This window comes from Monodon monoceros, unplaced genomic scaffold (genome assembly GCF_005190385.1).
Source record: "Monodon monoceros isolate NGI ecotype Baffin Bay Population unplaced genomic scaffold, NGI_Narwhal_1 Super_Scaffold_22, whole genome shotgun sequence".
NCBI lineage: Eukaryota > Metazoa > Chordata > Mammalia > Artiodactyla > Monodontidae > Monodon > Monodon monoceros.
In genome coordinates this window covers 76,650,220-76,673,974 of record NW_021703779.1, presented here as the reverse complement: position 1 = coordinate 76,673,974, position 23,755 = coordinate 76,650,220, and the positions used below count along the sequence as shown (strand labels likewise).

The following is a 23,755-nucleotide window of genomic DNA, read 5'->3' as shown; positions in this document are numbered from 1 at the left end:
GAAGTCCAGGGGCCTGATTCCTCCAGCTCCATTTTTCTTTCTCAAGATTGCTTTGGCTATTCGAGGTCTTTTGTGTTTCCATGCAAATTGTGAAATATTTTATTCTAGTTCTGTGAAAAATGCCAGTGGTAGTTTGATAGGGATTGCATTGAATCTGTAGATTGCTTTGGGTAGTAGAGTCATTTTCACAATGTTGATTCTTCCAATCCAAGAACATGGTAAATCTCTCCATCTATTTGTATCATCTTTAATTTCTTTCATCAGTGTCTTATAATTTTCTGCATACAGGTCTTTTGTCTCCTTAGGTAAGTTTATTCCTAGATATTTTATTCTTTTTGTTGCAATGGTAAATGGGAGTGTTTTCTTAATTTCACTTTCAGATTTTTCATCATTAGTGCAAGGAGTGCAAGAGATTTCCGTACATTAATTTTTTTATCTTGCTGCTTTACCAAATTCATTGATTAGCTCTAGCAGTTTTCTGGTAGCATCTTTAGGATTCTCTATGTACAGTATCATGTCATCTGCAAACAGTGAAAGCTTTACTTCTTCTTTTCCGATTTGGATTCCTTTTACTTCTTTTACTTCTCTGATTGCTGTGGCTAAAACTACCAAAACTATGTTGAATAATAGTGGTGAGAGTGGGCAACCTTGTTTTGCTCCTCATCTTAGTGGAAATGGTTTCAGTTTTTCACCATTGAGAACGATGTTGGCTATGGGTTTGTCATATATGGCCTTTGTTATGTTGAGGTAAGTTCCCTCTATGCCTACTTTCTGGAGGGTTTTTATCATAAATGGGTGTTGAATTTTGTTGAAAGCTTTCTCTGCATCTATTGAGATGATCATATTTTTTTTCCTTGAAATTGTTAATATGGTCTATCACATTGATTGATTTATGTATATTGAAGAATCCTTGCATTCCTGGCATAAAGCCCACTTGATCATGGTGTATGATCCTTTTAATGTGCTGTTGGACTCTGTTTGCTAGTATTTTGTTAAGGATTTTTGCATCTATGTTCATCAGTGATATTGGCCTGTAGTTTTCTTTCTTTGTGACATCTTTGCCTGGTTTTGGTATCAGGGTGATGGTGGCCTCGTAGAATGAGTTTGGGAGTGTTCCTCCCTCTGCTATATTTTGGAAGAGTTTGAGAAGTATAGGTGTTAGCTCTTCTCTAAATGTTTGATAGAAGTCGCCTGTGAAGCCATCTGGTCCTGGGCTTTTGTTTGTTGGAAGATTTTTAATTACAGTTTCAATTTCAGTGCTTCTGATTGGTCTGTTCATATTTTCTATTTATTTCTTATATGTTTGTTTTTATCAGGCAACATTTAGATATATTAATCAAAGCTTGATTCTCCTGGGCATATGTTCCTTTATTGCACATCTCCAGACTACCGAGAGCAAGCTAGGGGCCAAATTCAGAGCAGAGGGCAAATATTTGCCTTAAACAGCCCAAGAACATATTCTTAATTGTAAATTTTGTTTTTATTTTTAGAAAAAGGGATAATTTAAAAACACGATAATAAAATGAATTTTCAAACTTTCTTTTTGGCATAGATGCACATATGTAGAAGAATAGAAATAGAAAATAGTGTGACTTGTAGTAAAATATTTAATCTTTCAACAATTCACTTTATAAAGAAAGGGGGTGAAAATTCAGTGGAAAAAGGAGAAACATAGTAGAAGGAAAAGATAAGGGGGTGGTAAGTGGAAGAGTATGAGTGCTGGGCAAAAACCTTAATGAGGTATCAGGTCAGTCTTTCTACTGTGTGAACTTGGCAACTTTCTCTGATGTGGAATGTGTTTGTGCCTGTTACTAAGGGGTTAAAGTGCTGCTAGTGTCTAATAAGTATATACCATTTGTCTAAGCAAGAATATATGGCATTTTTATCCACAAAAGTCTCTCCATAAATACTAATGTCTAATATATGAATAATATATGTATCAAAATTCTATAAATGCACTTTTAATAATATTTAGAAAATATACAACTTAGTTATCTACCATCTCATCTGGTTTTATAAGGTTATGTGTAACACCTAATTTTAAAAACTTATATAGAACATATCAGTGTTCAGTGTTTGTGGTCCCTTATGAATACAAATGTATAACATTTAAAATATTTAAACCTTCCTATCTTTCAGTTCTGTTCTTCTGAGTGATACAATATTTTTCATGTCTCATGACTTATTTGTACAGTCTCTCAAAAAAAATGTTCAATGGCCATTCATTTTATTTCACAACCAGGAAACTATTTGGGTAGTTATACAGAAATTCATAGTAAATCAAGTGAATCGGAAGAAATCTATCTTCTTTTGTGAATCTTTAAAAAGCTTATTAAGTTCATTTATATCACTTATCACACTATATCAAAAAAATTAAGTGTTTGACTCCTCATAACAAAGAACCTAGCACAATGTCTCAATAGAAATGGAGTCACTTTCTTAACAGAACCACATATGTTTATGATTTATTATTTAACTGAAAGATGATAGAAATTTCAGTTGCAGGTATTTCTTTTAAAAATCCATCAGCAGTACAATAATTTGTGTCTAAGAGATGATGGGTTTAGTTCAAATCTCTAACTTTGTAGAATATTCTTCTAAAATTTCTATCTTAAATTTCCAGGTATCTAAGATATTTTTTCAAAACAAAATAGTTCAGGAAAATATTACAAAATATGGAGTAAGTCGGAAATAAGCTAATCAAAGTCTCTGGATAAGAGTAGGGTTTGAATAAGTATTAATTGTTGATATAAGATAAGATAACTACAATGAGCTGGGCCCAAATATTTATTTTTCAAAATGTTTTGAATATGTATGTAATTGTGATTTGTGTACAATTTCAGATATTCTGTATATTACAAGAAGAAAAAATCCATGTCTGATTGAAACACCTACCAAACAAGAACTAAATTATTCAACAACACTGCTATCTGGTGGTAACATATCCTAATATCAGGACGACAACCTAAGTTCTACAGAATAGGTTATTTTCTGTGAACACTAGAATTCTTAAGTAACAAAGTGGCACTGAATATTACTCAGAGAAATACAATTGTTAAGCGTTATTAAATATAAATGTATACTTGTTTATATCTAATTTGAAGGCCACCATGTATCACAAATTTTAAAAGGGGTGTGCGTGTATGTATGTGTACTTGTATTTTAGAAAAGTGATTCTATTTTCTTCAAGATTTAAAAATATCACTATATTATTTTTCTTAGGGCTGTGCCACACGGCTTGTGGGATCTTAGTTCCCCAGCCAAGGATCGAACCCCAGCCCTCGGCAGTGAAAGCGCAGAATCCTAACCACTGGACAGCCAGGGAATTCCCAAAATATCACTATAATTTAAAAATGCATAATGTGTGCCTACTAGAATGAGAATCTACTTAGTCAAAATTCCACCATATTAAGCTTCTTGTTTGTACTTATCAAGCAGAGGCATGTGTGTTCATCTATGTTCTATATTTGCACTGCATTTGCATCACTATTGCATGACAATAATGTTAATTATTTTAAAAATATCAAAGACAAGATATTTTAACTTTTGACTGATCTTTGATCAATAACCTTGACTCACTGTTTTTCCATCCTGGCTGATAAGCCCTAAGGATGTGATTAAAGAATAAGGAATTGCTGTACTGTGCTTGTCTGAAGTAGAAATACAAGCTCAGTTATTTGGACAATAGTCTAATGTCTACATAAAAATAAAACTAACAGTTAATTTGAAAAAATCAGTTAAAATAATTCATTGATTCAACTAGATGTGATACTATGCAGATTAATTGTAAGTTCAATCCTCCCTTTGTGGTTCAAGAGAATGTTAGTGATTTAGTTGTTTAATGCTGTGAGACATTTTATTCTTCTAGTATTTATCCTAGAGTTATGTATAAGGATTTCTGAACAGAGACTAGAACTGAAAGCTATTATTTTAACTTGGGATTGTCCAAGCAAATGCATTAAAAATAAAAATTGCTACATGCCTCTAGATCAAACCTGTCAAATTTCTAATACAAATGAAATTAAAATGCAACAGTCTTTGATGAGAAAGATCATAAGCCATCTATAATTTTAATTTGCTGAAATTGATTATAAAATCTACAACAAAAAATGTGATTATCAAAGGATAAAGTCTAGGTTTTAAATTAGATCAGTAAAGTGTGTGCCTGCATCTTCCAGGCTGTAACTGAGTTGTTAATCACGGGTGATTTTATAGATTAAATATTTCTCCTAAAATTAAGATGTCCAGAAGGAAAAAAAACAACCTTACTATTTACTTTAACTGATGTAGTTTTTGTTTCCTCAAGGCATGCTATTCTACAGCTCTAATACAGTTAATAAAGCTGAGAAATGAATATAATTTGAAACATGTCTAAAGAGAAATAAAAATAAAATATCCATGTACATAGTCATTATTAATGTAGTTAAATGGAATTTCAAAAATGTAGACAATACACAATACTGATCAATATTCTGTAAAAACCAAAATGGGAAAATAATTTGAAAAAGAATAGATACATGTATATGTGTAACTGAATCACTCTGCTGTACACCTAAAACTAACATGACATTGTTAATCAACTATACTCCAATATAAAATAAAAAAATTTTAAATGTAGACAAAAATAAACTTCTATTTGTCATTGTAGTTAAGTCTGGGCTGCGAAGTAAAAAATATCTGAAGTTGATTCCTGACTTAGTCGTTTACTGTCTGTTTAACTTTGGGCAAGTCTCAATTTTCATATTTATAACATGGAGAAAGAATACTTCCTACCTCACAGGGGTACAGATGTAGATGTTTAAGATAAAGACTACTAAACAACAGAGGAGGCTTCTGATTATGTTGGGCCAAAATAATCAGAAGCCTCCTCTCTTATTTAAGTGTGTATACATATATACACATCTATATGTATATATATACATATAGTGGTTATCAAGTGTGCAAACTATATATATATAGTGCAAAAATATATGTAGTGATTATCAAGTGTGCAAAAAGAATAGTTGTGAATAGGTGTACATTTATATTGTAACCATCATTTTCGGTTAAATGACTATGGATTTTTCAGTTATTGTAAACTTGTTAGTTTTGAGAATCAGCTTATCAAGTAAGTCTTTTCTAGAAGAGCTAAGAAAATTTTTGTCCCCTTTTAGTCATTTAACAGTTTCCAACTTTACCTGTTTGTCTTTAGTATCTTCTGAAAGGAGAAGATTCTTCTATGCTGACTTTTTCACCACATAGCTAATATTTTAAAATTTATCTGTATAATAGTTAAAAACAATCATGCTATTAAAAAAACTACACCTAGAAATATTCTCTGGAAATCAAATTAAGTTCAAATTATTTCTTAAAAGAATTTATGCTATGCAGAAAAAATACATGGCTCTGCTAAAAAGAAAAGAAAAAAAATTGTAGACCAATAACTGGAAGATAAAATGCAGTTGCTTGTTCCTAATGAAAACTCCTTAAATTTTGAAAGAAAAAACATATAATCTTAGTTATGTAAAATAAATTTTCATTCAAACAAGTATAACTCGAGCAAAATATGACTGAGGTTTTTGGCTTTTAAACTATTTCCTTACATTTAACCAAAAGTCTTTAATTTATATTTTGAAAAACAACATGACCTTTGAAGGTGTGCTCGCTAAGCAAAAGTTTACAACTCCACTACATTAATCTATTAAAAGCCTAACATGTTAGACATTTTTAGCAGGAGAGCAAACACCTTTAAAATAAACAGGGAAAATATTTAATTTTCTGTAAGTTATCAAAACATAAGTTTAATAAATTGGATCATTCATAGTGTTTATGGAACTTTAAAACTTTAATGTATTTTGGGGTCCTAGGTAACAGGGACATGCTATTAAAATTAAGATGACTACAGAACTGTTTTTATAGTATTTTTCAAAACAAAATTCTTAGATTCAAGACAGATCTATGTTGTGATACAGCAGAGTATTATAGTGAAATTTCAGTCAAATTTTAAATTGCATGTACAAGATATATCTAATATTCAGGTTAGTAAATTATTTGAAATATGTAATATTGCCTTATAAAATGTAGGGTTTTTTCATAAAATCTGTCAATGAGTTAACATCTTTAATTTGTTCAAAAAGAATCACCACCTTTGCTACTTAATACACTCTTGTTTGATATTTACTATTCAAATCTATTACCAAATTAGTTGTAGCACTTTGGAACATTTCAGGCTATATGATCATTACACATCTAATTTTGCGTTATTTACGTAAGCTCCTTTACCATGGTAAAAGATGTAATATTGTATGATGTAGTGAAAAGCAAGCTGTCCAGAGAGAGATAAATTCTGTTCCAGACTGTCACTAACTAGCTTTTGTGACCTTGGGCAAGTCACTTCAAAAGAAATGGAACCTTCTGGAAAACAACAAATCTTAAGTAGGTGTAACTGATCACACTTAAACAGTATTTGCGTTTTAGTAAGTTACTTTAGAAAAAATTGCAAGTTATGCACAAAGACCAAAAATCCCAAAGGATGACCTTCCTAAGCAAAAAACAAACAAAAACACAATAAACTAGAGATTCAGGGATATTTCATGTCTATGAGCATGTATTTCACTAAAATGGGAAATAGTGCCTCTTTCTTTAGTTGGAGGCACTAATAATGAGAACAGAAGGAAAATCCTAACAGCGAACAAATTAAGTATATTTTCATCAAAACATTGCTAGTTATGAGTTACCTCAGCATACTGCTAGTTCCGTCAAGCTTGAGTATTTATCTCATAACCTTTGCATTGTTGTCTGCAGAGAAATGTTAACCCTAACACAGAGTAAATGTCTAAGAGACATCTCCTTTCTCTTCCTTGCTTTATTAAAAATTTTAAATCATTGCATAATTCCCAAGATAAGTTATCTACAACCAGTGACCCAATCTATTTAGCATAGTGAAAAGCTCATGGAATTTGAAGCTACTCCTAATTCGGTGGTCTTAGGCAAGCCATTTAGCTAATTCTGGACTAGGTTGATTCTTCATTTGAAAAGAAAAAAGAAAGACAAGGAGGATAAAAATGTCTGCACCACCTAACTCACAGGATTATTTGGAGTGTTAGATGATTATATGTGAAGTCTTTTGTCAGGAGAAATTCACCAAAAAATATCAATTTTATGTAAAGAAACTGTAGTTTTTAAGGAAACATTACAATAAGGATAGTGTTTGTCTTTTATATTCAGTAGCACTATGGCAGAATATGTGTCATCGTTTATACTTTTAAGTCTACTAATTATCTCATGAGATTCATTAAAGAAACTAAACAGGGTTTGCTTCTCTGACAACAAAATATATTTTTATAATACCTTCTACTAATCTAGTTCTTCCAAGGGAAAATGAAGTGTGAACTCCCAGTGGGTAAAACCATTCACCCCACGTGGTTAACTACTATGACAAAAATCTATCTTACAGAAATGCTTGAATGTAATTCAAATAAATGAGAAACCTGAAACCTCCCAAAGTTCCAGGTTGCAAGGATTGCCAGGACTTAGAGCGATACACCTTAGATTGTGATTTAACATTCTATATCTAAGCCAAGCCATAGCAATAATAGATTTTCCTTTTTTCTTCCAAAAACTCTCCCTCCAGACCTATTCTCACAAATATTTTTATCTTCACACAGAAAGAAAGCTATTAGGAACTTGGCTCTTGTGCCGGAACCTATTTTAAATTGGAACCAAATCCTCAATTTTTCCTAAAAAGCCTTATCAGATTTATTCATCCTAGTACTCTTCTCTTGTTCAATATGATCACACCTTTATTTCCCAGCCCACTATGACTATTGTGTCATTGCATATTTATATGTTTGAAATTACTAAGGCCAGTGATATTATTCTAATTGTGCTGAATAAAATTCAATGAGTGCTCACCACAACTTTCTAATAGAAACCCAAAACTCCTGAAAGATTAAACATAATAAATACATTGTTAATTGTTCCTTTGATGTATAGTCTTAAACATATTTGAACCTAAAATTTTAATACACACACTGGCTGATGGAATGAATATTGTCCCAGGGATCATGCTGTCTTTGACATTCAATAGATATGTGAACTTAAGGAAAAAGAAAAACTTGTCTATGTGGCTTTCCTCATATGTCAAAATGGTCTAGTACCTGTTTCACAGGACTGTTGTGAGTTTCAGAGGAGACAAAATCTGTAAAATCCTGAAGTGCAAAAGAACAGTTTTAAAATGATAATGTAATCATTCACATAGTTAAAAACCTGGTAGTAGTGCCTTTCATACTTACTGAGAGGTACTATTTCAGGTAATTACTTTAGACTTAATGCAGAGACTCATGATGAATCTACTTGGTTTTTGGTTTTTTCTTCCCCCAAAACTCAGTTGTTTCAGTTACTGGCAAAGCATGTTCTTAAGTGATTTAGTTGCTAACATTAGTGTATGATATAAAGAAGATATAAAGTGTAAGGACATTTTCAAAGGAAATATTAAACATTATGTTCTCAGAATGTCTTCCATTTCTTTGAAAGATGATGCTTCCTTGAGTTGTCAGTCTCCATCCTGGAACCTAACCTTAACTTGGAATTCTAGTTTTTTCTAGTGAATATAATCCACCCATTTCCTTAGTAATGCTATTACTAACTTTTGCAATCCTAACATATTATTAGTAATTATAAGTACTTCAACATTTAATGTACATTATATGATATCATCTACTGGCTGATTGTGTTCAATCTTCACTGACACCTATTTTAAATCTTTACTAAAATTATATGACTTATAATTAAAATTCTGTCCAGTTAAACAATATTTTCCTCAAACTAAAAAATCACATTCTATTAAGATGTATCCATATTGCCTCTGAAACAGGAAAAAGGAGAACTGACCTAAAGTTATACAGTCAGATTTGATTACTCTAATTCACAACATTGTTTAATATTTTTAGCATTTCTAATATTTGTTAGGTTAGTGCAAGTAATTATCTCCTATTTTTTCTTACAGTTGTATGATCCTGAAATTGTCTAGTGCTTTACATCATATTCAATTCTATATAGTTTTTGAGTTTTAGTGCCATTGTAAATTAACTCAATTTTTCCTCATTCTGTCTCAAGTCTTGACCAGTGTATTTTCATAGAAGTAGTATCTCTACTTTCTATAGAGCGATTTTCCATCTCTAGCCTTTGAAAATAGGAATCTAAGAGCTCTGTCATTTTTCATCTGGTTTTTTGTTGTTGTTCTGTTTTTTGTATTTCTTCTCCTCTGTCTATTCTGGAGTTTCCCCCTTTAAAAAAAGATATATGGTATTTTGCTTGCTATACATGCTTCCTCAGGCACATAGAAACAGTCAATGCTTAACATTATTAAATAATGTTAAGAGTAATGAAATCCAAGGCATTTTGGCAGACACACAAGTTCATTTAGCACTTACAAAAACCATTTCAATCCAGTTGGCCCTTTAGTTCACTGGGATCCTCAAGTTGACACCAAACAAGCTCTACTGGTTGCTATTAAAGTATCAGAGCTTAGAAAAGACTAATAGAGTTTCACCGGAAAGGCGGTAGCTGCTGAATCCCAATGCCATAATTAAGACATGAATCCCAGCTTTGAAGTGACAACTTTTTCAGTTGTTTCCCTAACCCTGCTGGATCCACAGCTGTGCCTCCTAACAAACACAGTTTAAACACTTACAACTTGACTTATTTCAATAGCTCCTTTCAATGTTGTTTGTTTTAATTTGACACTGGTTCCATACCAAGAGGTACTGCGCATAAAGAAATGGAACTACGAAGATTTCCTAAACGGATTATGATGAAAATTTCACTTAGATTAAATGGCTATTCTGCTGTAGTCTATGATAAAAATCTAAGTGTAAAGAAAGTAGCTAGGCACCATGTCTAATTTACTAAATGTCTAATTTACCATTTGTTCCTGCTTTGAGGGGAGTTTTAGGGGATAGCAAATATAAAATAACCTCTACCAAGTCTCTTTCATCGTTGTTGTTGTTGCCCTAAAAAATGTCAGATACTAAAAAGAAAATAAAAATGTCTTCGAGCTAGGTAAATGAAAATTTAATTGGTCATTTTACTCTGATATCTGAATAATTAACTGATATGTTCATTTCCAATATGTCACAAATGAATATCTTCAAAGATCTATACCATATTAAACTCAGAATTTTGGGATCTCGTTGGAAAAGTTCTTAAAATATTGGTAAGCTATTGACACCACGTGGTCAATGGTTTTCTTTTTGAAATGGTATAAATGTATGTACATAGTCCTTATAAAATAGATTTGAGTATAAAATGAGCAAGCAACTGTTTTTTATTCTGAGCTACAGTTTCAACTGATATAGTTACATCAAAGGTTAAAATCAATTTTAATACCCAAATGCAATAATTGTATATCATTTTTAATTTTTAAATATTCCATCCCTTGCAAAACAGCTACATTGAATCTTTTTTAAAAATCTGTTACCAGACTTCCCTGGTGGCGCAGTGGTTAAGAATCCGCCTGCTAATGCAGGGGACACAGGTTCAATCCCTGGTCCGGGAAGATCCCACATGCCCTGGAGCAACTAAGTCCTTGCACCACAACTACTGAGCCTGCGCTCTAGGGCCAGTGAGCCACAACTACTGAGCCCACGCACAGCAACTACTGAAGCCTGCACCCTCTAGCCACAACTACTGAGGCAACGTGCTGCAACTACTGAAGCCCGTACGCTTAGAGCCCGTGCTCTGCAATAAGAGAAGCCACGACAATGAGAAGCCCACACACTGCAACGAAGAGTAGCCCCCACTCGCCGCAACTAGAGAAAGCCCACGCGCAGCAAGGGAGATCCAATGCAGCCAAAAAAAAAAAAAATCTGTTACCTTTTGCTTACTTCACCTTTTCATGCTTGTTTACCAGACTAAGAATTAACCCTTTGTTTTCAGTGTGGTTTGAAAGGCAGCAGCATCTACATCCCCAGGGAACTTGTTAGAAATGCAGAATTTCAGGCCCCAGATAGAATCTACTGAATCAGGATCTGCATTTTAACGGGGTTCCCCAGATGAATGGTATGCACATTAAAGTTTGAGAAGCACAGGAATAGAATATAACTTCCTAGAAACTGGAGTTTAAAATAACAAGTCATCAGCAGTGATGGTGATTAATTAGAAGTTGTGTATTGGCTCTATTTCTCAAGTGTTTAGATTCTGTTAACAGCTACACTGCTATATAATTTTTTAGCATTGGCCTTATATTCCCATAACTGTTTACTCTTGTATGCAATTCGAAGTCATTCAGAAGCCATATGATATTTAATGGATTCAAACTCCCTTCTTCAAATACTCCTTCTTTGCACTCATTCACTTTACAAAATGGCCAGCATATATCGTAAGTGTTTTATCTCATGGATGTTAAAACCGAGTTCATGAGCTAAGAAAAGTTGCAGGACAAGGGATGTTGTAAGAAATGTGGAGCCTGACTGAAGGCTAAAATAACAGTCTTAAACTGAGCAATTTTTTTCCTGGTGTAAGCAGAAAAAACAATGAAATCCTTCCTGATGACGGTAGAGCAAATTCTCCATGTAAAAGTTTTATTGTTTGTGTGTTTTCGTGTATGTTTATTACCCATTCTTAAGCGTCTTTTTAAAAAAATTTAATGTATTCCCATGTTTTTTTTGAAGATATTTCATCCTAGTAAAACTAGCAAACAAGTGTCAAATAACAGTTGAGATATTCCAAATATACAATATGAGAAGTGAGAGAGAAGCCAGCCTAGGCAGTTTCAAAAAGGTTGCATATTTCACACTAAACTGAAAACCAGGCCCTATCACCTAACACTCTGGCAATGTTCTCTACTTGATTTCTTTTTTGTCCCCTTCTTTCCCCTCTGCCACAAAGTATAATAAAGCAGTCTAAGGTTATGCAGGGGAGAAAGGTAAGCTTTGCTTTGGCACATTTTGCCTACATTTACCTGACCCATATTCCCTTACACATACAACCCCCGACATGAGCAATAAGATCATGCAACAAGCAGACTGAAGTTTAGAAAATTCACTTAAAATCTTTCCCAAATTATATTTAAACCTTCAGGAAAATGTACATTAAAGTCCTTAGGTAAATATGTATTTATAAAAACAAAACCATCCTTTGGGGTATGTACGTTTCTTGCTATATTAAGTAAATGGGCTTTTCAAGTCCTTTTTAAAGAGTTAAAATATTTATATACTTTAATGCATCGATGCTTTAGTCTATTCACTCTACCTTCATGTCAAGATACATTTTGCATGTTTTATAACATCATATGCACAATAGACGTGTTTTTAATAATCTAACCTCAAAACAAAGTGTGGAAAACATAGCATTTTCTATACCTAAGTCAGATTGGGAAATTGTCCAGCTTAATAAAGCCAAAGAATTAAACAAGCAAGTCCTGGATATATTTAACTTTCTGATAAGGTACAAAACTATTCCTGCATTTGAGCAAAGGAGGGAACAGGCAACGTTGTAGAGTAAATTAAATAATGTTATCACCCAATACCTTACATGAGCTCCAGTTAATACTCATTTCACATCTCTGAGACTTAGTTTTCTTTTCTGTAAAATTAAGGGGTTGGACTAAATGATCTTTCTGGTCCCTTCCACTTCCAGAGTTTATGAAACTTGGACCATTCTTGGTATATTATAATGTACCACCTGGCACTTGATATTTGTTAAATTTAATCTAATGTGACTATATATTACTTTTTTGTTGTTGTTGCTTATTGTTTTTGCCCAATCAGAATATAAGCTTCTCAAAGGAGATACTGCCTTAAATTTCTTTAAGGACCCCCTTTCTCAACCCAGTCCAACCACCACATTTAAAGTATTGTAATGCTGGACCAGCAATAGGTTTTTAGATATTGAGGGCTAATGAATCAATGTGTTGAAACTGGAAATACCTGCAGAGCCAAGGGACAAGGAAAGAATACATGGTAGAGCTTTCTGTAAAACATCATATACATTTTTTTCATTGGAAAGGGCCTTGAAATAATGTAAAAGTTCTTCATTTTACATTTGGGAAAACTGTATTCCAGGGAGATGAAGTTATTTGCTCAAGATCACTCTCTGGATACTAATAAAATATAAATCATAAAATACCTTGTGTTCACACAATTTAAATAAACCTCTGCTCTCATTTCCTGTACCCAAAACCACAGGAAAAAGGAGTTTATAATCCTGAAGACAACAGAAAATGATTTGCATATTGGGAGCTTAATGTCCTTTGGTTGATATGATACAAACCTACACACAATTGATTCCCAAAGATATTTTGCTTCAAAGATGGCATATCAGAAGAAAACCAGTATTTACAAATCATTGTCAAATATTCTCTAAAACAAATCCTATATAAAATATAGATGTCTTAAAAGAAAAACAAATTAGGCAATAACACTAAATATGTGCCACATTAAGTAAAATTAAAGTTTATGGAGTGTCATTATGATGGGTCATAATTTGAATTATTCTTATAAATAAAACAGAGGAAGTGTATGAGCATATATGAGCATGTACTGTTAAATTTCAATAGTCTTATTATTTTATTATATAATATTTACAGGGTTAGTAAGAGGAGGAGAATATGACACAAGTAAACAGTTAAAAGATAGACTTATTTAGATATATTTGAATATACTTGACTTTGAAATTTTTATTTTTTAATCCAAGAAGCATTCTTTTTTGTTTTCTTTTTTTTTATATTCAGAACTTTGAGGAAATATACTCAAAGAAATGCGAGGCAAGGCAGGTGTTGGGAAAAGCCCTGGTTTGGAAGTCAGAAGTCCTGTATAGGCTTCCCCTCTTACTAACTGGAAAGCCTTAGAGATAGGATTTCACCTGTCTGACCTTCAGTTTCCTCATTGAAAAAATAGGTACAACCATGCTTTCTTTTTCTACTCAAAGTTTTTTATTAGACTAAAATATTTACTTTTAAAATTATATAAAATATAGGATACTGTATAATTTTTTATTTGTTTTCAGTATGCGGGCCTCTCACTGCTGTGGCCTCTCCCGTTGTGGAGCACAGGCTCCGGACATGCAGGCCCAGCAGCCATGGCTCATGGGCTCAGCCGCTCCACGGCATGTGGGATCTTCCCGGACCAGGGCACGAACCCATGTCCCCTGCATCGGCAGGCGGACTCTCAACCACTGCGCCACCAGGGAAGCCCGGATACTGTATAAATTAAACTAGGAGAATGAATTGAAACAAGAGGGTGGCAGAAAATTTAATGTTCTGTTTTCATTTCATATGACAATAAATGAATTGTAAAAATCAGTACAATCTTGATTTGCATTCTAATAACTTGAAGATTTAAAAAGAAAGGAATTTTCATATAGTTTAATTAAAATCCATCAGGAAATTAGTTTTATTGTCATGCTAAAGGATATGTAAGATTAATATAGTTTTTATTGAGAGAGAAAAATCCTCTCCTAGAATTTATTCTCTTCTTTCTTTTGCCTTTCCTCTTTTTGTTTTCCCAAATCTACATATTCAAGATGAGCAGATTAGGTGGAAAAAATCATTCTTTCAGATCTGGGCTGGAAATGACAACTATAGCCATTGTCACCCTTAGATTTAAAATTTATTATACTGATTTGATGCTTAACACATTAAAGTCAATTAAAAGGGCAGCTTAAAATCCTTGATCAGTTGAGGATATTTAGAGTGTAAAAGATAATAGAAGCATTTATGATTTCTGCCAAGCCACTCTTCTAATTCAAAAACCGTAATTGAAAAAGACTCTTTATCCAATTTATTTTTACTGTTTGATAATGAGAATGCAGTCTTTCTACAGATGTAACCAAATCTCAAGACACTTTTCACCCTAAAATAGCTTTCTCCATGTGATAATCCTGTGTTTTACAATTAATGTTGCACAGGGCATAAATCTTGAGGGACCATTACATACAGGTTATTTGATGTTTTCTCTTAACAAAAGATGAGCACATTTTGGGGATGATGCCTTCTAGATGAACTTCTATTGAAAAATGACACCTTTTCAAATAGGATTAGATTAACTTAAACAATGCAAGCCAGTCTGGAATATCAAGGCATCTTACCTAGTTTTCTTCATTCCGGATACTGAATGATCAATAAAGTCTTCAGATAATAGAACTCTGCTCAGACAATGACATGTAATTTGGAATGTTATAAAGTCAATCCAATTAAATATACTTATAAATTTTATTTTTCACAAAGGTAAAATTTACATATGTCATTGATGAAAGAATGTATCATCTATTTTTATGGCATACTCTTTCTTACCTCCCCAATTCCCAGTGATGTTGAGCCAACCTCAGTGCATGTGGAGATACGGACAATTTGAGAATTGCCCATTTCCCACACACACAAAAATAACTTCCTACAAATGCAGTACAAAGCAAGGGTTCCTTTGCCTCTGAAGATTGACATAGTAACTGTGTATGTTTGTATGAACATGCTTTGACAAAGGCCTTAAAGTCCTTTGTGTGTGTGTGTGTGTGTTAGGAGAGATCTGTCTGAGGCGGACACCTTCTCAAAATATTTAAATTTGAGCAACTATGACAATTCCACAAAGCAAAAAGGAGGGGGAATAAAAATGAGAAAGAAACTTTCACTGAAAACATAGAAATAATGACCCATGGGAAGAGGACACACCAGAAAGAATGGGATGCCGAGAAACAGTTTCAGGAGTGTATGGTGAGAAATTCAGAAAAGTTGAAAATACTCCCCAAAGTACAATATTTAAATCCCTAGCTGTAACCAAAGGAAAACAGATATTTGCAGGCATGATAAAAAATATAAGAAATCCAAGGAATTCCACTATAAATCTTGTTTGAAATAAAACAGCAAAAGACATACACAGACGGCAAGAAATATTCTCGTGAGGAAAATTTGAAAAATCTGTAAGTTTAAAGTAGAGGTTCCGTGGTTCCTTTTTTAAAAAAACATTTTTGAGGTCACTGAAGGGGAAGAGAGTCCAAGGTAGCTAGTGGGAAGAAAGAAGTAAAATGGGGATTAGTGGAGAAATTACCTAGGTAGGTAATGCAGGGAAGAAGCAGCGAGGGAAGACTGACGGGAGAAGGAAAAAGAATAGAGATAGAGGTGTTTGCTAGGGCCTCAAGAGGAGGAAAAAGCCAAGATTAAGGGACTCTTATGGTTGGTAGAGAAAGAGCTGAAGTGGGTAAGGATGGGAGAGATGATATGGTGCACGGAGATGATACAGGGAGGTGTGTGGAAAATGAAGTGCGGTGGGCATAAGTGTGCTTGCAAGTGACTGAAGGAGTTTACTCTGATGGTGGAAGATGGAGAATTTGGAAGGTTGGGTGTGGAAGCCGAGATGAGCCTAAAGATAAAACTATAGAGATGATTATGACTAAAGAGAAATTCTCTTTTCCAAAATGACATTCTTAGTTTTATTGATTTACCTTAGGCCCTCTTCATTCATTTGTCCTCTTTTCTGGATGTTACAGTATCTTCTTACCTTATTTACCTCAACTCTCTATTCCAATGCATTAGTTTATTCAAATACACATTTAAAGACAACAACAAAAATGTTTCTATTGTGTGCCACCTACTGCCTAATTTTCTCACCTGTTTTGTTGTTGTTGTTTTTAACATATCTGCTTTAAAAATCTTCAAAGTGGACTATGCCTACAAAATACACACACAAACCCCCTAACTCCACAGTGGGACATCAAGCCTCACCCCCACCCGCCCTTTCCTTACTTAAGTCTGTATCAGGTTCCTCCAGGTCTACCTCCTGGCTAGCCACTGCTTATGAATCCCTATTTTTCAAAGCCAGAGAGACACCTTCTTTATGAATCTTTTTTCAACCTCTTAGCAAAAATTAATTCCTCCCTCCATTATGTTCAATTAGAGCATTAATCACATTGTATCATAAATTTGTCAAAGTCTCCTGGCTCACAGAAACCCGAACAACCTTTTCCCCTTCTCTTTTGCATTCCTGTAGCCTAGCACATTGTCTGGCACAGTAGGTGACTAATTAATGTTTGCAGATTCTTTGGTGAATAAATAAACAGATGACCCTCCTTTAAAATACATGAAGCAAGATTATTGGAGAAAATCAGATTTCAAAATTTCATCCCCTGAATAATTCCCCTTCCTACTAATAGAAAATGTGGCAGCCATACATATTTTGTCAATTTAGCTTAAACCAGTGGTTTATATAAAGTCTCCTTGTCCGCACGCCTCCCCTCTCTTCGCCAAGAACCTTGTAAATCCTGACTAAAGGCTGTTGTAGACTGCTTGCACAGAGAAAAGGAGAATTTTCTGCTTTCTAAATCCCTTACCAGATTTCTTCCTGCCACCAGCAGTCTGGAAGCTCTCTATCAGGAATTTCTATCTTTCAAAGAACATAAAGTTGTGAATACAAAGAGAAGAAATAATGTGAAAACTGCAATTCCTTCTGCCAGGCCTCCCAGCTGCCAAAACCCAACATTGCTTGGGCATCCATCAGAATCGCATTCAGGTGATTAAAAAAAAAAAGTCTCCTTTCAACCTTTAGCAAATGATTGAACTCTAAAAACTGAATGCGCTTTTATGCTTGGTCTGAGTTTCCTTCCCATTCCTGTATTTCAAACGCATAGCAACTCTAAGTTTGCTGCCTTTGCTGATATAACATGTAAGGGAAGCCTTCCACCCAAGGGAAGAAAACAAAACCCCAGATTTACAAAACAGAAGAATTCTTTGCTCCTGCTCCCTTTCCCCCAAATCTCCTACCTGCCTCCAAACCAAAATACAGTCAGTAGGTAAGCAGTTTGTTGCGATCCTCTCTGAAGATAATTTCCTTGGGAAGGAAACTCAGTTCCGAGGCCCAGACGCCTCCACACACGCTGCCTTCATCCCCTCCCTCTTGCCCTGTGCAACCTTCTCCAACTGCGCGCTGCGGTCCTTCTCCCAGAGCTAAAGAAAAAAATTGTCTGCAATCAGGGGAAACGGATTAGCCTCTAATTCGGGGAAGCAGGGGGTTGCTCCCTTAAAGGGAGAAGAGCAAACTCAGAAAGGAAGTCACAGCGGGCTTCCGTCTTGTAAAAGCCCATTTCTGAATCTTCCCAATTTGGCGCGCCGGTCTCTAGGAGTGACTGCGCAGCTTTATCACTTAAGGGGACTCTCCACCCTGTGCCAGCGCCTCCAATCGTCCCCCTCCCACATCTCGCCATTTCACTGGGAAGACGACCCTCTTCGCCTTCTAGGGAGCTTGTTCTGTTGAAAGCAAAGAGACAGCCACAGGATTTTAAGGATACCGGTCTTCACATCCCCCTTCCTTATAATCCAGGGAGGAGAGAAAACAGCGGAAATTTAACACTGGTAACTATTATTTCATCTGAAGAACTAGCCTTCTAGAATGCCGCTAAATAAGTAGATTCATAGTGAATAGTGAAGGTGCAAGCTGAAAACAGGAAGGACTGGGGGGGAGGGTCGTGGGGGACAGGGACAAGGAGGGAAGGAGTGCGGGAAGACCCTACATCTGTATCAGATTCCGGGTTCAAAACCGGCCGCGGCCGGGACCGCAGTAACCTCCCCCGCCCCGGCCGCCTCGGCGCGCCTGTGGGGAGCGAGTGAGCGTGATGGATGGGCCGAGAGCGAGAGCGCGGGAAGGAGGCCGAGAGAAGCGAGGGCGGCGGCGCACAGGCCGGGACCAGCCGCTCGGCCTCCTCTCCGCCCGCCGAGGCGCTCCGGGGCTGACATCATTGCCAGAAGGAGGGGCTGCCCATGCGAAGGCGTCTGGAGAACGAGGTTCTCGGGCCTCGCTGGCGGAGGCGCTCCCTCGCCGCTTGGCAGGCGCAGCGCGGTGGTGGCCGGATTCAGCCCGCGTGAGCTGCGCGCGGCAATTCTTATTTTAGCGGAGGGAGGAAGGTATATTTAGACCTTAGCGCGTCCATCTCTGGGTTCATTCGTCAGAACCGCCCGCACACCGTCCGCGCTTCCTCCGACGAACCAGACAAAGGCAAGAAAGGGGGAAACACATACAAATACTATTACTTCGACTTGCTTTCAGATGTCACCCCCTCGCCCAGGAAAGGATAGCTCTAAGGCTGAGATTTCCCGCCGTGATTGTTTCAAACAAGATTGAGAGTGGAATTCCATTTAGTCTTCCCCAAGTTCAGAAGGTGCCCGAAAGTACCCTTTTTTTTCCTTGAGTCACACCTGTTTTAACCTTTCATGGGATGGGAGGAGTCTCTTTAGTCTAAAGCGCCGCTACCTTCTCCGGTGTTTTGCTCCATGTTGAGGATTCTTCGCACGCTCCTCAGGTTGTTTCCTTGTTGCAGCGCTAAGAGCACGCAAGCGGTGTCAACACCCTCGCCCCCTCCCCACATTTCCTGTCCCCTTCACCGCCTATCGCGATGTTTAAACAATTTCTTCCACACACTTTCCTTCGCACAGTAACGGCTCCTATGTGGGGTTTAAACCCAAGCTTGGGATGTTTCCACGCAAGGACTCGCTTTTGTTTGGTTCTCCCTGCTTAATTTTATTTATTCTTTTGTCTTCGCCCCTCCCTCTTCTCTCAAGTCTTTGCTTTGTGGGTGTGTGCCGCAGTGGCGCAAGTTTCTATTCCCAGCCCCCTAGCCAACATTTTGGAAGGGCACCCCGCTTGGAGACTCGACCGCGCGCCCGCAGACGCGCGCGCACACGCACTCCACATGCGCGCCCCAGCGCCCCACACCCCAAACCGCAAAGGAGGCCAAAGCAGTGAAGCGCAGAATAATTCATTCTGAAAGCGGAGACGCCGTTTGCTGTTGAGCTCTATAAGTCTTTCCTTGGGGGAGAAAAGGAAGTGGTTGGAGCTATACGCTCTTGGAAAGTGACACACACACACACACACACACACACACCTTTATTTTTTCAAGGGAAGGATGTCAATTTGCGGCTAAGCGCGCACATGCAAGTCGTGTCTCCAACCGAGGGCAGACTGCCGCTCCGCTCTTCCAAGTCTCTAAAGAAAAGACCCATTTGCCGCTATGAGCTTTTAAAAAGTCACCTTTTCCGATGACTATCTTAAGAGGCATTCATTATCGCGAAAAGGGGCTGTTTTATGGCTACGCGCTTAAAAAATTAATTCCTTTGTGGACACATAATCTGTTTTTCGGTCCTATCTTAGTCCACGTCATTCATTTATGGGATAGGTAGGCGGGTTTTGACTAAGGGATTAAAAATCATTTCTTTACAGAAAGAGCAACCGCTTTATGTTCGGCTACGCTCTTAGAAAGTCTTTTTTTTTTTTAATGAGAAAATGATGCCGTTTTTCTGCTATGCAATTATAAGACGTTCCTTTTTTTAGAGCTAGGCAGAATTTTCCACACCTACCATCTCCACATCCAGCAGGTGCTGGCTGAGCACAGCCCCAGAAGTAGGGCGGGAAGGAAGGGCGGGGAGGCGAGCGTCAGGCGGAACTGCACGGGGGACCCTGCGCGCTCCGTGGCGCGCTGCACTCTCCTCTCTGCGCCGAGGGTCGGGCTCCCAAGGATTAGAGCCAGCCTGGCACGGATCCAGATCCGGAGACCCCAGAGATGGGAGCGCAGCGGGGCCGGACCGCCCTGGAAGTCCGAGCCGGGCTCTGGGCTCCGGCCTTTGCCCCTCTGCTCAGACCGCTTCGCCTGGCTAACCCGAGAATCCGGAGTGTGATCTTTTCCCAGCCCCTGCCGCAATCTTAAGAGTTTCTCTCAGCTTCGCAGAAGCTGGCTGTATCTGTTAAAGTGAAAGACCTTTTTGCACGGCCAATGTTGAGGAAATTCATGCGCGGACACTTTTCTGACAGAAGTGAGAGTTTTTGCAAAGTAACCAAGCCAAGCCGACTGGTGGCTGTGCCAAGAAGATATTCTAGCCGCACTCACCTCCGGGGTTTGCTCTTTCTCTGATCTCCAGGGAAGAGATGGGGGAAGGGAAGACACAGGAAGCGTCTCTAAAATAACTCTGTGGTCCTAGTCAAAGACCCCAAGAGCAGGCAGCCGGAAGCCTCCGCGCAGTAAGTGCGGGACTCACGCTTCACACGCCGCACTCTGTTCTGGCACCCGGACCGGATACTTACCTTGTTGTCCAAGCCACTAGAGTAGAAATGAGGTGGTAAGTAAAAAAGAGAAAAGGCTTCCGCTAGCCCCACAGAGACTGCGACTGCTGTAGCGGGGCTCTGCCGCCACAGCTCGCAGTCCGCGGAGCAGTTGGAGTCGCGAAGGCTTCCTTTGAGGCTGTTTGGGCCGCCCGGGTTGCCTGGGCTGCCTGGGTCGCCGCTGCCAGTGCCACTCTGCGCACTCTGTTCAACTGCCTTTTTGCTTTGCCGCGCGGGCCGCTGCGTGCAGCTTGAGCTCACGGCTCCTCCCGCCCTGACAGTTCGCCGACTGCAAGGAGCCAGTGCCGAGCCAGCCCTTTTCAATGGCGAGTGGGAGGGACTCGATAGAGGGGGAGAAGGGGGAAGGAAGGGGGGTGAGCGAGTGGAAGGCGGGTCGGGGGAGAGAAGTGAACCAGTGTCCTGACCGCCTGCTGGGAGGGGATGGCGCAGCACCAACTGCTGGGTACCCCCCTCTGGTCCCCACTCCCTGCACCCCACGGCTCCGGGGGCGGCCCCTCCAGGCTAACAGGGAGCCGGGAAAGAAGGGCGGGGGAGAAATGGAGGTAAGCTTAGGAAGTTACTGTTCGCTGCCCCAAGAAGGCGGCAGGAAGCGCGCTGGCGGCACCCTCGAGTGCGGGACCCGCTGCTGGGAAAAACGCGCCGCTTTAGGGCTTCCCGCTTTGCGGAGCAAAACCAAGGGCATATTCCGCTCCGCTCGGCCCTCCGCTCGGCCCTCCGCTCGCTGCTCTCTTAGGCTTCCCTTTAAGTTGAACTCATTCGAATTATCTTACGGAAGTTTTATTTTTCTTGTTCTGTATGCTTTTCTAGCGATCCCGCTGACCGCCCTGACTCCGGCTAGAGAACAAGCGTCCAGCAGCACCATTTTCTATACAAAGGATACTTAAGGCAGACTAGTGGAAGTAGGGGCAGGAGCCCGGCAAAGCCGCAGCTGGAGCCGAGAGACTGTGCCTTCATATATCACACTCAACTGTGAGCCGGGTCTGGTACCTCGATTGCCTTCAGATTGATTGGGGGTGGCGGAGACGGGGGTGAGGGGGGAGATCTAGCATTTGGCTACCCCAGATTGCAAGTACGAGTGAGCGTAAGCAGGTCGGTGGCTTTGGGCTGCTTTAGTGGGGTCCAGCCGCTTCGCTGCCGGGGACCGGGCAGCATCGCGGGCGTGGACAGCGCGTTTCCGCGGTAGGAAAGGATGCAGGAGAGGGAGGAACCCAGCCGCAAGACTGGTGCTTGCCAGCGCACTCCAGCTGCCTAGTCGGTGACGCCCGGGCGGGCATCGGGGTGTCAGGTCTTCCAAGACCACTAAAGCGACCAGGGGCAATCTGGCTGGTTTATGGCTCGGATGGGTCGTGGGTATCTAGAAGCAGGGCTAATTCCCCCGTCCCTGTTATGGGATTAAAAGCAAATAGCAACAACAACCAAAACCTCCCCAGCTGTTCTACTCCGATTCTTGCTCCAAGGAGCAAGTCCTTAAATTTACCCAGAGGCTGGAGAATGAACCAGGTGAATTCTTTAAATTCCTCTCCAGAAAGATGTAGGATTTTAGGTTTAGGTTTTAGCATCCATTTTCCTTGCTTAACCAATAGAAAAACTTATCTTTTGAGTGCTCTGCTTTGTTTTTGGAAGGAGGAAGCTCTTTTTCCTGAAATAAAAGGAGGAAAAGTAGATAATGTTTTCAGGCGCCAAGAGCACAGTATTCATTTTTATTTTTGTCTACTGAATGGAAGGGGGAATGCATCTGCATAGGGATAGAACATCAGGAAGGAAAAATTTTGCCAATTATCGTGAGTTGATTTTATCTAATAGCTTCTTCATGGAAAGTTATTATTATTTTTTTCATTGAAGGGCAAATCTTTCTGACTTCTTTCCCTAGTATGTCCCTCTCCATCTTTGTAACTGCCGTCTTTCCAATTCCTGACAGTTTTAAAGGTTAAAACCCTGGTTCAGATAATCCTCACATCCCCCCCCCCATTTTGTTCCTCTTGTCTTTTTTCTTCTTTTTCTTTCTTTCTTTCTTTCTTTCTTTCTTTCTTTTTTTTTTTTTCTTACACCTACAGCCACTACTGGGAGGGACATTAGCACCACAGTTCAGTGCAGTCTGCATGAAAGAGGACACAGGAAGTGTTTACTATTACATTTTACTCCTCCTGTAACTCTGCCTGCATTATTCACAGTATCCAGCACATGTATTGTCCGCTTCTCGGGAGCTGGGAGATGTCTTGGAGTTGAAATTAGAAGCTGTCAAATGGTTACAGTTTACAGCTCTGACTCTTGGGGTTTGCACTGCTGGATGAGACTCAGTCATAGGTGATGGCAGGAACTCAATGAAAATAAAGTCAGTGATTGATCCAGGAAAGTGTGGCAAAGCCATGCTGTGGAGGCACTCTCAGAGCACTAATAATCATTCATAACATCCACATTAGATATCAGTTAATTGATGTGTTAAGATTTCCATCTAAACCCAAGGCAGGGGGAGAGAACTATTCAGTGACTCTTATGAAGTATTTAAAGTTATCATCATGACAGTCTCATGAGGTTAATATTATTATCCACATTTTACAGTTCCTGAAACTGAAGATCACAGACAGGTAATTTGTATAAGATCATGGAGCTGAAAAGTAGCAGACTCTGGATTTTCATTCAGAGTATGAAACTCCAAAATGCAGCTAAATGGTTGCTTTATA

At 38.4% G+C, this 23,755-nt stretch overlaps 1 protein-coding gene across 1 annotated transcript in view; it reads right to left on the bottom strand.

Moving 5' to 3' along the window:
- PCDH11X (protocadherin 11 X-linked) overlaps positions 1 to 21,410 on the bottom strand; it is a 731,019-nt gene extending 709,609 nt beyond the window's left edge. Inside the window, exon 1 of the mRNA XM_029241308.1 lies at positions 21,036 to 21,410. The gene's annotated coding sequence lies outside the window, so the exon portion shown is untranslated. The remainder of the gene's footprint in view (positions 1 to 21,035) is intronic.
- Between the last annotated feature and the right edge of the window lie 2,345 nt (positions 21,411 to 23,755).